The sequence below is a fragment of the Balaenoptera physalus genome, assembly GCF_965194825.1.
Source record: "Balaenoptera physalus genome assembly, chromosome: 21".
NCBI lineage: Eukaryota > Metazoa > Chordata > Mammalia > Artiodactyla > Balaenopteridae > Balaenoptera > Balaenoptera physalus.
This window is the reverse complement of record NC_138902.1, coordinates 26,763,031-26,780,452: the sequence shown is the minus strand read 5'-3', so window position 1 is coordinate 26,780,452 and position 17,422 is coordinate 26,763,031. Positions and strand designations below refer to the sequence as shown.

Here is a 17,422-nt window from a genome sequence, read left to right as displayed (position 1 = left end):
TAGTCTAGAGCAGTGTTTCTCACACTTTAATGTACATGTGAAATCACCTGGGGATCTTGTTAAAGGACAGATCTGTTAGACCAGGTCTCGGTTAGAGGGTGAAGAGCTGAACTTTTGCATTTCTAACAATGTCCCAGGTGATGCTTGAGATGGCCAGACCATGCACCACACTTTGAATGAAAGACTAACTGTTGCTTTAATGTTCTCTGGAGTTATTCCTATTAATTCATCCTCTCATTACTTGAATAAGTTAATGGTAATGTGGAGGGTGAGGGTAAGGAGTTCAACAGATACCTTTAATAAAGCTACACGGGAATGTGTGCGTGGCTAGAGGAGTAGTGTGTGTACTTGCGTGTATACAGGGTAAGAGGCAGAGAAATGGTTTAGCTCAAAACCCATTGGTTTAAATACAGAATAGATAGCTAGTGGGAAGCAGCCGTGTAGCACAGGGAGATCAGCTCGGTGCTTTGTGACCACCTAGAGGGGTGGAATGAGGAGGGTGGGAGGGAGACGTGAGAGGGAGGAGATATGGGGATATATGTATATGTATAGCTGATTCACTTTGTTATACAGCAGAAACTAACACACCATTGTAAAGCAATTATACTCCAATAAAGATGTTAAAAAAAAACAAACAAAACCTATTCCTTTTATAAATGTAAAACAAATAGTAAAAATGGCTTAGCAGTAACACTTTAATAATCTTCAGAATAAAATAATTCCCATTTATTTTTATTTGTCAATAAAAGTGAAAAACTAGTTTTGGTTCAGTGTTTGACACCTATATTAAAGCATGTGTCCCAAAGCCAGCATTGTGCAAGTATTTCAAATCTTTTGCAAAATGTTGCTGGTGTCTAAATTTATAACTCTGGAGGAAGTCATATAAATTTAAAGAGATAATACAGTGATCAAAGATGGCCCACAATGAATATTGTTACTCAATCAAAATTTCTTCTTTTTTTTTAGATATAATAAGAATATAAATTTAACATTTAAAAAAAATTGGGGTATAGTTGCTTTACAATGTTGTGTTAGTTTCTGCTGTACAATGAAGTGAATCAGCTATATGTGTACATATATGCCCTCCCTCCTGGACCTCCCTCCTCCGCCCCCATCCCACCCATCTAGGTCACCACAGAGCACCGAGCTGAGCTCCCTGTGCTATACTGCAGGTTCCCACTAGCTGTCTGTTTTACACATGGTAGTGTATATATGTCAATCCCAATCTCCCAGTTCATCCCACACCTCATTCCCCACCGCATGTCCACATGTCCAGTCCCTATGTCTGCGTCTCTATTCCTGCCCTGCAAATAGGTTCATCTGTACCATTTTTCTAGATTCCACATATATGCGTTAATATACGTATTTGTTTTTTCTTTCTGACTTACTTCACTCTGTAGGACAGACTCTAGGTCCATCCACATCTCTACAAATGACCCAATTTCATTTCCTTCTATGGCTGAGTAATAGTCCATTGTATATATGTACCACATCTTCCTTATCCATTCATCTGTTGATAGACATTTAGATTACTTCCATGCAAAGAAAACCATAAATTAGACGAAAAGACAACCCTCAGAATGGGAGAAAATATTTGCAAATGAAGCAACTGACAAGGGATTAATCTCCAAAATATATAAACAACTCATGCAGCTCAATATCAAAAAAACAAACAACCCAATCAAAAAATGGGCAGAAGATCTAAGTAGACATTTCTCCAAAGAAGACTTACAGATGGCCAAGAGGCACATGAAAACATGCTCAACATCACTAGTCATTAGAGAAATACAGATCAAAGGTACAATGAGTTACCTTCCCCTGACACCGGTCAGAATGGCCATCATCAAAAATATCTACAAACAATAACTGCTGGAGAGGGTGTGGAGAAAAGGGAACCCTCTTGCACTGCTGGTGGGAATGTAAATTGATACAGCCACTCTGGAGAACAGTATGGAGGTTCCTTAAAAGACTAAAATAGAACTACCATAGGACCCAGAAATCCCACCACTGGGCATATACCCTGAGAAAACCATCATTCAAAAAGTTTAACTTTTTTATGGTGATAGCTACCTGTAGAAATTTGAGATATGAAATATGATTGAAGCAGTGGCTTTACAAACTTTCAGAAAACTAGAAAGTCACTATATCTTGCCTTCTAATTCTATTTATATATTGGCATGTCTTCCTATGTCAGAAAAACAATTTGTATCTGCTGAATTTATACTACTTGAAGAAATGACCTATTCCATATCTGAATAGATTTCACTTGATACTCCTAAATGGAAGTAGTGTGTGAACATATTAATTAATTCATACATGGAAGGATAAGAATAATTTGGTTTATTATCAAATCAATATTTTGAAAATAATTAATTTTATCCTCAGGATGCTTGGGGAAAATCTCACCCATTAATCATCTTCTTTCTTCTCTATTTTAAATGTTCTATTAGAAATCATTTATTAACTTACATTTTCCATTCTTTCTTGCTTGGAATGTTAACTATTGTTTGCAAAACTTCCCTACAGTTTCTGCAATGATAAGAGAATGTATATAAATAAACTTTCATTAGCAACAATTAGCTTTTCTACTTGCTAAAATAGAACAGATTGATCTCTTTCCTGGTTGAGTGTTCTCCACAGGCTACAGCCATTGCCATGTGTAACTGTATATAATTAATGCTTTGAGACCAAGGTTCTTCTCTCTATAGAGACCACTCCGGCATGGGAGGCTGCAATGTGTCAAATGGCCCGTGACAGTTGGTTGAATGGTTCCATAAATGCTGAAAATAGCCTTGCTTCTCATCAGACTAAGCAACCCCACATTCAGGCCCCAAAAGTGCAGTTGCTTGGGACAAGCTGTTACAGTGAAGTTGTACCCTAGTCTTGCATAGGATACTATGTCCATCAACAGAAAAGAAGGATTAGAGAACTAGACTAGAAAAGAAAAAACTAATCAAAGGCCTCTTAGTTTTAAAAGATTTCTGGATTTCATATCAAATTTCCCCTGACCCTGTTTGAAAAAATATTCAATGTTTCCTGGTTCCTCAGACACTAAAGTTTCCTGTATGATTTGGCTTCTAGGTGGTTCACATGTATCTTGCCACGCATTGGGACAAAGGGAGTTTGAATATTTATTTTAGCATTTCTGGCATCCAGAAATGAATATCTGTCCTCATTTCATCCACAAGTCCCCCTCCACCATGGTTAAAATATAAGAAAATATAACTTCAGATACAAGTGTTTACTTATATTTAAGTTTTTACTTATATATTTTTGACCAACCCATGTTTTTTCCCCAATGAACCGTATACTCTTTACCCCAATTCAGTAAATAAGTCAGCTCTACTTCTATTTTCTCTCTAGTTTTTTAATGAAGAAGCATTCAGGACTTGTCACTTGTATTGCTCCAGATCTCTTCATGGTGGTGGAATGGCCAGTCGTGTGTGAGGTTCGAGCATATTTATTGGCCAGACTGTTACCTCACCCTTTGCCATGGGGCTTGAGTTGTGTGGAGGGTGGGACTGTGAAGGGGGCAATTATTGTGAAGGGAGAAATTATTGAGAAGATAAATTGTTAAGGTGAAGAAGACTCTACCTCCAAGCACACTGAGATTTGGATGGCTACCACATCTTGTGGTATTTGAAAATAATCGTCTTGGAGGTATCAGAGTGAAGAGTGCAGTGGTCAAGCACAGTGTTTCTTAGAAGAAGCAGTGTACCTTGGGCATCAGTAAGGGTGCTCTTGCCAAGGGCTGGCTCCTAGGAGTGCAGCATGCTTCTGTGAAGGACAGTACTCTATCCCGATTCTACTGCTTCCATTTAACAATGGAGCCCTCATCTGCCCGTCATCCCTTGAGAGTACTTGGGTATCAGATATAATCAAATTTGTGGTGGTGGCAAAAGGACTTGATGTTCTCTCTTTGGGTTGCTCTGTTTTAACGATGGACCAATAAGTGGTTGGCAACTGATTTGTACTCAAAAATGAGTACACCATTTGACAGACATGACAACCTTTTCATTTCCTTAGGGACATGCCAATGATTCCACATCAAGGGATCACTGCAGAGTCCACTGGGGAGTCATTCTGGGTTATATGGGCTGAGAGGTTAGAAAGTTGCCTGTGTAATCTTTAAGAAACCTGCCTGTCAGGAGGCCACGTGATCTAATGTTGTTACTGCAGCAGAATACCCCATTGTGTCGGTATCTGTACCCGGCACTTACTTTCTTTGCATCCTGTTTAGTGATGTGAGTTTCAAGGACAAACATTTTGTTCCATTCAGTGTATAATTTATATGTTTGAAATAACAATACTCCCATAAAAGTTATTGTTTGGTGAAGGGCCCTTGAATTTAGTTTTTCTATAAAATTGTTCTATCATTTTTAGTTGTCAAACTAATAAGGGAAGGCAGAGCCTCAAGTACAATTATTTCCAACTGCTACGCCCACGTGCCAGCTCTAAAATAAATACATCTTCTATTTGAATAAGATCAAGGACACCTGTTTAAATGTTACCTTATGAGATTATAATGTAGTGCTAAAGAATTTATCCTATAGTAGGGCCATTCTGGCCAGACAAAGGCACACTATATTGATGACCAAAATTAACAGGTCATAATTAGCATCTAAAAGGATGCATTTGCTACATCAGTGACCACAGATTACCAAAAGGTTGATTCAATGTCCATCTCTATTTTGGACCAGTCAAACCAGGGTTCAAGGGGTAAGTGGTGTGTGGGGTTAGTCCCAGCTTCTTCAACATCCCTGCTATGTAATTTAGTATAGTCCTACTGCACCGTGGTACTATTCCACATTTGCAACAGTGTGGTTCTAGAGCTTCCCTTTCGGCAGGTCCAGTTGTTGGGGGTTCTACTCTTTAACATTTGAAGGCTCTTTCCAACCCTAGAATTGCAATAAATCCCTTGCAATTACACACTCAAGGAAAGGAAATACCACCCTAGGAAAACTTCTTTGGTCCTCTGTGTCTGGCCACTATCCTAACCCAGGAACCTCAGCTACTTCTCCTCCATATCTTTCAATAGTCAAAAAAATTTCTCTCCTTATGTTCAAGTTTCCCAGAATTAATGTTATCTTTGATCCTGTATCTAAAAGTTCCTGAGATTCTTGAAAGTTATCTTTTGTTCAAAACAAGTCTCGGGGTTTAGAGTCTCTCCAGGCCAATCTAATGTTTTACTGGACCTGATGTTAAAGATTTTGGGGCAGATTGTCATTCCCTTTGAGAGACTGCGTCTAATCTCCAGACTTTAGTGCCAGGGTTCTTAAATTAAGAAAGATCAGAAGAAATCAAAGGAAACGCTTTGGAAGTTGTCCTTTGTTTTCCATGTGCAGGGAGTTTATCCTTAGGATTTACGAAACCCTTGTCTCAGTGTTCCCTCTCTTGGCTCAGCTCCCAGTGATTCTGAAGTGGCTTGTTGCTATATGTGTGGAGGGTTTGCCAAGGTTGTTGCCATAGCTGCCGTGCCTGCAAGTTTAGCTGATTCTTCCGTCCTATTGATCTCCTCCGAATCTTAGTAGCTTGTCAGTGTTTCTCTTGTGAATGGGGGATGTGATTCCAAATCTAATGACCCTTTGTCTTAGCCCATAGAGAAATTGTTGCGCAGACAGTGGGCCCAATCAAAATTCATATCTTTCCATTAGCCTATTCTCCAGCTATTTCCCATGAAATTCATGCTTCCATAGAAAGCTTTTGGGAGTTAGAAACATAACCCTTTGGGAGAGACTCAAGGTGATCATTTCTTTGCATTTCGGCATAAAGATAATCATCTGAATTGTTAGGTTCACCTATCCTGTTGGTCAGGATGGTCCCTATTTGAAATTCTTTCTTTCTAGTCTCCTTGATCCCTTGCTTATCAGTTTTCTATGATGGGGTCGCTCATCTTGGTTTCCAAGCCTTCCCTACCCACAGAATCAAAGCATTAATTTCAAAGGGGTGTCCACTTCTTCCTCTCACATATTATACTCATTACCTCTCTTTTTTTTAAATTGTGGTAAAATATATGTAAATTTACCTTTTTGAAACAATTAAAAATGTACGGTTCTATGGCATTAGGTACATTCATGTCGTTGGGCAACCATCCCCGCCATTCATCTCCAGAACGTTTTCTTCTTCCCCACCTGCAACTCTGATTCATTGAACACTGACTCCTCATTCTCCTCTCCTCTCACCCTTCGGCAGCTACCGTTCTACTTTCTGCTTCTGTGAATTCAGCTGCCTTAAGAAACTCATACAAGTGGAATCACACATTACTTGTCCTTTTGTAACTGGCTTATTTCACTTAGCATAATGTTTTCAAGAGACAACCAGAGACATGTCGTCTATGTTGTAGCACGTGTCAGATTTTTAAGGCTGAATAATATTTAACTGTATGTATATACCATATTTAGTTTACACATTCTTCTGTTCATGGACACATGGGTTGTTTCCACCCTTTGTCTATTTTGCAAAACTGCTATGAACATGGGTGTACAAATATCTATTCAAAATCCTACTTTCATTTCTTTTGGTCATACTTTAAACAGTTTTTAAAAATGTTCTTTAAAAATTTTTATTGTGGTATAATTTACATAGAATAATTCAAAGATTTTAAGTGTAGCATTTTATGGCTTTTGACAAATATTGATACATACACCTGTGTAACTTCCACTACACTCACAATATGGAATATTTCCATCAGGCCAGAATGTTTCTCCTTGCCCATTTGTGGTCATTACTTCCTTCACCCACAGCTCAAGGAAACCACTGATCTGCTTACTGTCTCTATAGATTCGCTTTTATTTTCTAGAATTTAGCATCGATGGAAACATTCAGTACGAACTCAACGTTTTTGAGATTTACCCATATTGCATGTATCAGAGGTATCTTTCTCTTTATTGCTGAGTAGTAGTTCATTGTAAGGCTATAACACAATTTGTTTATCTATTCAACAGTTGATGGACATCTGGTTGTTTCCAGGGCTATTGTGAATGAAACTGCTATGAACATATATTTTTCATTCTCTGGGATAAATGTCTAGAGTGGAATTGCTGATTTGTATTTATAATACACAGCCAACCAGTGTCCCAAAGTGGTTGTACCATATTACTTTTCAAAGAGCATCATAAGGAGTTTCCTGGTGGTGCAGTGGTTAAGAATCCTCCTGCCAATGCAGGGGACACGGGTGGGAAGATCCCACAAGCCATGGAGCAACTAAGCCCATGCGCCGCAACTACTGAGCCTGCGCTCTAGAGCCTACAAGCCATAACTACTGAGCCTGTGAACCACAACTACTGAGGCCCCCGTGCCTAGAGCCCGTCCCTGGCAACAAGAGAAGCCACCGCATTGAGAAGCCCACGCACCGCAACGAAGAGTAGCCCCCGCTCGCTGCAACTAGAGAAAGCCTGCGCGCAGCAATGAAGACACAACGCGGCCAAAAAAAATAAATAAATAAAATTTAAAATAATAAAAATTAAAAAAAATAAAAGAGCATCATATGAGTTCCAGTTGTTCTACATGCTCGTCAACACTTGGTATGAATAGTCTTTCTAGTTTTAGAAATCCTAGTGATATCTCATGTAGTTCTAATTTGCATATAATTTACATCTAAATGCTTTTATTTAATTAATTAAATTCCATAGTGACTAATGATGTGGAACATATTTTCATGAGGTTATTTGTCATCTGTATATCTTCTTCAGTAAAGCATTAGTTCAGATTTTTTGCCCATATTTATTGGGTTATTTGTCATATTATTGAGTTGTAAGAGTTCTATATATATTCTAGGTATAAGTCCTTTTTGAATATATATTTTGCAAATATTTTCTCTCAGTCTGTGTTTATCTTTTCTTTCATTAACAGGGTCTTTTGAAGAGCAAAGTTTTAAATTTTGATAAAGTCCAATTTATGAAATAGTTTTCGTTCATACTGTTTGTTTTGTATCTAGAATTTTTTTGCCAAACCCAAAGTTGCTAAATATTTCTCCTGTGTGTTCTTCTTGAAATTTTTATAGTTGTAACTCTTACATTTAGATCTATGATCCATTTTGAGATTATTTTTGCCTGTGAAATTTTTAGATTTTTATTTATCTTTTTTTTTGATGAAAGACTATTTAATTCTTCAAGAATCTGAAAACTGACCAAATGTGTTTCACTGTGAACACTTTGTAGAGGCGAACTGAGGCTGCAGTACTTTAGTGGGTTTTTTTTTTTTTTTTTTTTTTTTTTGGCTTTGCCGGGTTTTCGTTACATGCATGCAGGATCTTCAACGCCCCATGTGGGATCTTTAGCTAGGGCACACATGTGGGATCTAGTTCCCTGACCAGGGATCAAACCCGGGCCCCCTGCCTTGGGAGTGCTGAGCCCTAGCCACTGGACCACCAGGGAAGTCCCAGCACTTTAGTTTTGATGCAGTATTCCGCCAGGGTCGTGGGGACCTTCGCTCCATCCTTTTCTGCTTTGTCTTTAGTGGCTGAAACCTGTTTCCTAATGATTTCGTCATATTCTTTGTCTTTTCCTGTACTGTCCCTCCCTTTCCTGAACATAACGGAAGCATTCGCCTCGGCTGGGGAGGAGGTATTGGGCTCATTAAGCAACGAGATTACACTTAGCAGGATAGTCCTGAAATTTTGAGCAGGGTTCCGCCTTTCAGAGGGCGGTTCTCCACTTTGCGGGTCGCCTACAGGCGGAGGAAGAATGGAAATGCGTACATCTCCATGCTCTTAAATGTTGGGGAGCCACATTTGGGTCAAGAATCTCAAGATAGGTGGTGAATCCGTGTAATCAATGGGGAATTTAATATGAGCCTGAAGTAGCCGCCTTCATAGAGGGTGTTAGGGGGTCCGAAGAGGGCAACCTCCCCGTTGTAGAGGTCAGATCCATCCACCAGGGTGATGCGGCGCCCTCCACCGCTTCCTCCTGCAGGGATTTCAGCTCGAGCAGCAGGGCCTTCTGAGAACTGGTCATCTGCTACTGGGCCATCGCATTGGTGGTGGTGTGGGATGAGGGCCCCAGTCCTCACGAATGGGCCGGGGAGCGGGGCGGGGGAGGGGGGGAAGGGGGAAGGGGGGACGGGGACCAGGCCCTTCCCCGCCGCTTGCCCTGGGCGGGGCTGCACCCTGGCGTCTTCACACACCCCGCGGTGGTACCAGACCCCTGACGGCAGTGGGCCGGCCTGGTTCTTCTCACGTTCAGGCCGGGTTGGGGGAGGGCTGGAGAGAGTTAAAGAAATTCTGGGTTGTTCCCCGCCCCACCTTAACTGGGGCGGGGGGCGGGGGGGCGAGAGGAGGTGGAAGTGGAGGAAGGCGTCAGAGGGCCCGGGATGGTGAGGGGACAGTGCCTAGCTTCCTGGCCCTCTCCTAGAATTTTATTTTTTCTCTTCTTTTTTAAATTAATTTTTATTGGAGTATAGTTGATTTACAATCTTGTGTTCGTTTTTGCTGAACAGCAAAGTGAATCAGTTATACATATACCTATATCTACCCTTTTTTAGATTCTTTTCCCATATAGCTCATTAGAGAGTATTGAGTAGAGTTCCCTGTGCTATACAAAGGTTCTTATGAGTTATCTATTTAGTATATAGTAGTGTGTGTATATGTCAATCCCAATCTCCCAGTTTATCCCTCCCTCTCCCCCTTTCCTCCTTGGTAACTGTTAAGTTTGTTTTCTACATCTGTGACTCTATTTCTGTTTTGTAAATAGGTTCATTTGTACCATTTTTTTTTAGATTCCATATATAAGCAGTATCATATGATATTTGTCTATCTCTGTCTGACTTACTTCACTCAGTATGACAATCTCTAGGTCCCATCCATGCAGCTGCAAATGACACTATTTTGTCCTTTTTTTATGGCTGAGTAATATCCCATTGAATATATGTACCACATCTTCTTAATCCAGTCCTCTGTTGATGGACATTTAGGTTGCTGCCATATCTTGGCTAGTGTAAATAGTGCTGCAATGAACATTGGGGTGCATGTATCTTTTTGAATTATCATTTTCTCCAGATACATGCCCAGGAGTGTGATTGCTGGATCATATGGTAGCTATATTTTTAGCTTTTTAAGGAACCTCCATACTGTTCTGCATAGTGCCTGTACCAATTTATATTCCCATCAACAATGTAGGAGGGTTTCCTAAAATAGATATGATGTACATTTTCTATACATATTGGCTAAAGGTATTTGAGAATTTATCTGCATGCTACTTCAATTATCATAAGGCTGCAAGTATAAACCCAGGAATAGTTTTAAAATATATACTTATGAAAGTGCATTGTATAGATTCATAAAGATGTCCTGAGATATTAGTATGCTCTGGGGCCTCCCACGGCTCACTCTGTGCCCTGAGATTTGTTCAGAAAATGTAATCCAGGTGGATTCTGTTAGACTCTGAGATGGAGTTTAGAGAATAGAATATTTATTAGGCATTGCCCTTGGGATAAACAAATGTGGAAAGAAAGGCAAGGAAATAAGACTGGGCAGGAAAAGTTGAGCTGTGGTGCAGATGTCATGTCAGATTTAGCCATTTTGATTGAGCTAAAATGGCCCTAACTCAGTGGGGTGAGTTGGCTGAAACTTCTTACTCATAGATCAGCTGCTAGATGTGGGTCACCACAGGTAGTGGGACTCAGGGCTGACAACACCTAGGCAGCTGGGACTATAAATCCTTCCTTGCAGAGGCATGTCGATGATGAATCTCCACATCCATCACAGTCTACCCGTTGCTCAAATCCACGTTTTCATGGAGGTGGTATGACTGGTGTATCTCTTTGTCACAGGCCTACTCTAATGCCTGCTCTGCTGTGTGTGGGATCCTGGGCAGGTTGAACAAACCCTTGGGTAGAGATGCTGGCTGAGACTCTGTGTGCAGGAAAGGCAATCCATACCAAAAAAAGTCTATTCCTGTGAATCAATCACAGGTCTCTTAAAGGTAGAAGGGACTCAGTGTAGACAAATTGCCATCAAATGGGCAGATTGTCTCCTTAAGGAATGGTGCCATGATATGGACTCAACATTGGTCTCTGTTGCTGGCAGGTTGGACATTTAGAGGCAGCAGTAGCTCGATTCATTATGGAAAGTGGGAGCCTATGCTGCTGGGTTGATGCCTAACCTCTATCTCTTTCACCAGCGCCACTTTGTAATATGTCCACTGTTCCACCGTTAGACCGGCCAGTGACAACTTGCTGTCATCAATTGGCTAAGTCATTCTACCTACTTGGTTGTTTAATGCCACTTCCATAGTGGGAACTCTTGGATTGATGTTAACTTTTAATTCAAAGATTTTCACACTTTACATTCATTCCCATTTCTTTCTTTATTTTCTTTTTTACCATCTTTATTGGGGTATAATTGCTTTACAATGGTGTGTTAGTTTCTCCTTTATAACAAAGTGCATCAGCTATACATATACATATATCCCCATATCTCTTCCCTCTTGCGTCTCCCTCCCTCCCCCACTCCCATTTCCCATACACTATATTCCTTTCTGCCAGACCTCTTTGTCCGTGATCTTCCAATCTTTTTTCTTCTATGATTTTGATCAGCTAGCCAGACTACCCATGAGTCCTTATATGTCCTAATCTCAGGCCACTTCTTTTATCACATGAAGTAGATGACCAGATGCACTGTCCCAGTCTGTGCCTGAATTAGGCTGTAGTGGCTTGCGTCCACACACTGAGCTCACCCGTCTGTAAGCCAAGTGTGGGCATTTTCATCCTCCATCAGCTAGTCCTCAGAGATCCCCCTTGTGGGCCATGGGATTATGCTGAGGAAGAGGTGCTGGTGCAGCCATGGTGTATGACGGAGTCTGGGCTATCTGAGTTGATGGGTCAGGGAAGATTTGGCTCATGAATTCATATGGTGTCCCATAGTCTGGCTTTCAGTTTGTACCATGCCAAGAGTTGCATTTCAAAAAACATATATTCTCTCTTGCAAATTGTGTGACCTTGCTCCAGTACCCCAGGGGGCAGCGTTATGATTTTCCCACTGGGACTTCCCCTAAATCGCACATGGTGTTTTTCCCCACCACTGATATCTCTAATACGAGAGGGTCTGTTGGCTCGAGTGGCAGGGTACAGCTTAACCACAGGCATTCCTGGTTACTTGCTCATTCTCTTACTTGCTCAGGGGCATCTTTGATTTGATTCTATTTTGACTCTTACTTTTTAGGAGTATTTCGAAGGGCTATGAAACGGATCAGAATGAAATGCCTTCATAGTGCAGCATCTCTGTCTGAGCCATCAGTGAGGACACCTGAAACGGATTCTAGACAGGGTTGTTTCTACTCTGTAGTTCCTGAGGATGCTCTCTGCTGCCCTCAGCAGATTAGAATGGTTATATCCATAATGGGCCTCCTGATGGGGTGTGTGTTAGTGTGTGTTTAAGAGGATTGGAGCAGAGATGGGGGATATAAGAGGCGAGAGTGGAGGGGTGGCAGGAAGTCCTCCCAATTAGCTGTTTGTTCAAGCTAAGGAGTGATGATGTTACTCTTCTGTATTTTCACCTCTTAGAGACGTAAGACTATACCACATCTTCTGGTATATTAACTTGCTCGATACACATTAATAAATATAAAGTAAAATTATAGAAATGGTGAAACATAGATGCCTTTCCTTGTAAGAAGAGGAAAATATGTACTATGTGTAGTATAGAGTACTTTATGTTCTATTTATTTAATCTAAGAGAAAAAACATTAGAATTTTTAGAGCTTGAAGATATCTTAGCTTTCATCTAGTTCAACCTCTCCATGTTATAAATGAGGAAAATCTTATCTTATTGAGTCTTTTCAATAAAGTCATGAAACGTTTTATTGTTCATAAGTTGGTAAGTGTATCCATATACTTTTATAAGTTTCTGTTGTGATTTTGGCCAGCAATGATGAAATTAGTATGTTTTGATCTTTGTGCAAGTTGTTCAGAAGGAACTTAAAAGAAGTATTTAGGAAAATCCAAGTGCTGAAACATTTAAGATATGCTTTATGGTCTCAGTTTTGTGTGATTGTCAGCCAGGAAGTTTTCTGAATAAGACAGCTTGCCAATTTCCTGCCAAATACATTATTTATTATACTAATGGGGATTTCCTATTTGAGATTTTAAAGACAAAATGTTACTGGTATTATTTCCCTTAAAATAATTGACATAGCTCAATTGATGCAGTCTAATAAATTAAAAGCAAGAACAAGACAGAGGTCAATAAAAACATATAGGTATTTTACTAGTATATACTTATTGAAATAAACTAGATTTCATTGGATTAGAGATTTTTCATTCATTTTTGATAATGAACTTGAAGCTGGATGTTAATGAATTTGTATTTCCTTTTTTGATCTAATGCTTTGTAAGAATGAAATAACTTTTAGCAAGGACTAAATTCTGTTGGGTTAAAATGGCATTAGGGTCCCATAGTTATGTGCACAAATTTTAGAATTTCATGTGTTTCTCCCAAAGCTATAAAGAAACTTCTGCATACTTGTGTGTGTGTGTGTGTGTGTGCGTGTGTGTTCTTGTAGTAGTAGCTACAAAGGGAGATGGGTTCCAAGCATCTAAAGAATAAATATATGTAGGTAAATTAACAGACTAAATTACACCTAATTTTAACCAGACAGCAAAAGCATGAAACAAATTTTGATAATGACACATTTTTAATTTGTTTGTAAAATTAAAATACATTTAAAAATTACAGATTGTAACCACCACTATAGAGGAAAAGAATAAGGTGCTTTAAGAAAGACCACGGGGCATTTTCTTTAGCTGAGACAATCATAAAAAGCCTTTCTGAAGGACAAATAGGCAGACAACGAGTCTGTGTGTGGGAGGAAGGATGTGTGTGGATAGCAGTTCAGACCTTCCATGAAAAAGGCCTTGTGGCTGTGAGTGTGAGATGTTCAAGAAAGAAGGCCAAGCTGGCCAGAATGCAGTGAGGACAAGGTAGCATGAGATGAGACTGAAGAGGATGGCATGACTGTGGCCCATGCTGACTTGTTTGAATCTTATTTTAGTGCAATGCGGGGGGGGTGGGTGTCATAAAAGTATTTTAAGTAGGAGAGTGACACCATTTCATCTATATCTTTAAAAGACCCCATTGGTTGCAATACGGGTATTGCATTGGTTTGAATTGGGGTAAGAGTGGAAGAAGATTGACATTTTTAGGAGACAATTGCCTTAGTCCAGGCGAGAGTTGGAATAGCTTGGACTGGGGTATTGGCAGTGCAAATGGAGAGTAATGGATGATTCAGGGTGTTTTGAGGGTAGTAGAATCACTGAGGCTCAGTGATATATTGAATATGAAGGTAAGAGAGAGATATGGCAAGATGTGCCCAGATTTGGGGCTTAAGCAAATGGGTGCGGGGAGGTGATAGTGTCATTTATTGAAATCATGTAAGTCTGGAGGATAACAATTTTGGGAGAAAATAAAAAACTCAGGTCTGGAATGTTAATTTTGTGATGCCATGGAGATGATCAATTGACTGGGTCAAGTAAGCAATTAAATATATAGGTCTCTAAGTGTAGGCTAGAGATTATGATTTGGGAGTTACTGGCATATAGATGGTAGGGAGAAAAAAAAAAGTTATGAATCACATTAAGTCGAGTGGAAGAGGAAGAGTTATCTAAAGAGAGGGAGGGAGATGCTAGGTAAGAAAATCAGTAAAGTTTTGTATCACATAGACCAAGAAAAAAGTGTTTCTAGAAGGAGGAAACAACTGACTGTTTTATGTGTTACTGAGCAGTCAAATAAGACCAGAGCTAAAAAATATTGATTAAATTTGAGGGCATGCAAGTCCATGGTCACTTCAGGAGGTGACTTCAAGAACAAGAGGGACAGATATCAGACTGGAGTGGATTGAAGAGTGAAAGAGAGAGGAGGAAGCAGAGAAAAGATGTAAAGACAACTGTCATTGGTTGACTACGCAACAGCTATTTCCCCAGTGCTAATAGAATCCCAGTTTTTCCAGTGATATCTGAGTGGTCAAATCCCTTAAGAGTGTGAACTGATATTGTCCAAATTAATCATGGTGTCTCATTCACCTTGCCATGTGATTGCATATTCTATGCATTCTGGCCAATATCTTCCTCCTAGTCTTTACTTAGGATAACACTAACATTGTAAATAAAATATTATCACAGGTAACAAAATAGCTTTGATTTGGGAGTACTTCAACACTCTAGTATTGATCATGAGCAATTATTCTATTTAACCTAAAAAAATTTACTGTCTAACATAACAACAATTATAATTATTACAATTTATTGCTAGCTTGCTATATGCCAGACATTGTGCAATGTGCTGTATGTATAATATTTCAGCTAAACCCCCAACAAACTTGTCAGGCATAATTACTTTTATTTTTCAGACAAGTGAATCAAGACTCAGAAATGAAGTAAAATGTCCAAGGTCACAATCAGGTAAGTGGGAGAAGCAATCAGTGACTTATTCAACCCATCAGAATTGTTCATTCCCTACAGAATACAGTACATTTTCTCCTGCATCTATTAAAGGGGTGTTTTACCCTTGTGCTCGTCTACACTTGCCTGTTTTCTTCCTTGCTCACACCTGCCTTTTTGATTCCATTGGCTTTCAGCCAACTATTACACATGAAGATTAAACATGTTGATTTTACTAAGCTGACCCTACTGGAATGATAAGCTTTCTCTGAAGATACTGGAAAAAGAGGTTGGATTATTTAAAGGCTGACCATAATGAAAACCATTAATTAAAGATTTTCTTACCATACAACTTTACATTCAACCAAAGGAAAGGAATTCACTGTACATTTATAACATGGAATCAAAGAAATATTATATGGAATTATAAAGCACTGACAGCCTGATTTTGGTAGAGTATTTGAATTTTCATTTTCAAAATATGCAAATACATAGTGTTTTTGAAGATACAGAGTAGTTAATTAGGGCAAAGCATACTCTGCAAGGAATCAGATAACAACACTTTTATTAAAGGCTCTAGTACTCTGTGACCTGAGCAGGGCTCCTAACTTTTATGAATCTGTTTTGTCATCAGTAAAATGGACATAAAGCTGCATTGTTTTCAACTGAAATTCAAATAAAAGAAAGTAAAACCAAGTTTTCTGATCATGGTAAAGTATTCATTCAATAAGTGATAATTTAACGTCTATTGTGTCTGAGGTACTGTGGTCACCTATAGTTACTACGGATGGTGGAACAAATGCTTAAATACATAACTATTACATAAAAAGATGGTAAAAGCTGTAATAAAAATGTGCAAAATCCTATAGGAGTACAGGAAGGTGGATGTGGTGAGAAGTAAGTTTGGAAGCGTAAGTTGGGTAGAAAATATAAAGGGCATTAAAGATATACTAAAGAGTTTAGCTGTTATTCATAGCAATGTGGTTATTGAAAGTTTCTACGTATAGTATAAGAATGATATGATTACATGTGAATGTACTAAAGATGGTGGCTTTGGATAAACTGGAAGAGGAAATATAGGCGTTAGGGAGATTGGTTATCTTGCTACTTCCAAACTCCAGAAGAGACTGGGTGAGCCTCAGGTAGGGCCATCAACGCAGAGAGAAAGGGATGATGTTTCTCTTAACTGTTGTTGCCTAACGAGCCACCTCAAACTGAGTGGCTACAGCAAAGAACGATGTATTATTTCTTATCAATATATGAGCTGGCTGGATCCTTCTCCTGCTCATCTTGCTGGGGCACATTCCTGTGTTTGCAGTCAGATTACGGCTGGAAATCCTGCATGGCTCAAGATGACCTCACACGTGCGTCTGGCTGTTGGCGCTGTTGCTCGGTTAAAGGAATCGCTCCTCTCCTCCACGTGGCTCCTGTCTTCCTTCTTGAGGTAAGACTGAGTTCTTAACATCATGGTGGTCTCAGGACAGAGTTCCAAGAAGACAAGCCGAAAGATACAAATGCTCATGAAGCCTCTATTTGTGTCACATTTACTAATGTCCCATAGGCCAAATCAAATCCCATGGCCAAATCCAGTGACGATGGGAGCAGTGGTAAATAATTTGTGTCCATTGTGAATCCATCACAAATGGTTTGAGGGATTTTGGAGGCAAAGTTGATGGTGTTTGAGGGGAAATGAGATGCGGGAAATAGGAAGAGGGAAGATCAAGGATGATTCAGCTGAGGAGTCAATAGTGGTGCATTAATTGAAGAAATGAATAGTACAGGAAGGTTTGCTGGGAAGTGACCAGGGACATGGGATTTGAGTATTTTGGGGAGATCTTGAAATTGATGCCTGTGGGATATGCCAAGGGACTACGTATAAGAATGTGGAAATAAAGACTGGAACATAAAAGAACTTTCTAGGAAAGGGATAGAGATTTGGGAATCATTGGCTAATAGATCTGTAATACTGTAAGAGAGGGTTAGATTTCCTAGTGATAAAAGGTAAAATAAAGAGAAAAGTGAGCCATGGATGGAATTCAGGGAAGTACTAATA

The 17,422-nt window shown here is 39.6% G+C and overlaps 1 pseudogene across 1 annotated transcript; it reads right to left on the bottom strand.

Annotated features, from left to right (window-relative positions):
- Positions 1–8,215: 8,215 nt before the first annotated feature.
- On the bottom strand, positions 8,216–8,954 carry LOC309651554 (ubiquitin-conjugating enzyme E2 R2 pseudogene; annotated as a pseudogene). Its single transcript has one exon. The product of its transcript is annotated as a ubiquitin-conjugating enzyme E2 R2 pseudogene (transcript).
- Between the last annotated feature and the right edge of the window lie 8,468 nt (positions 8,955–17,422).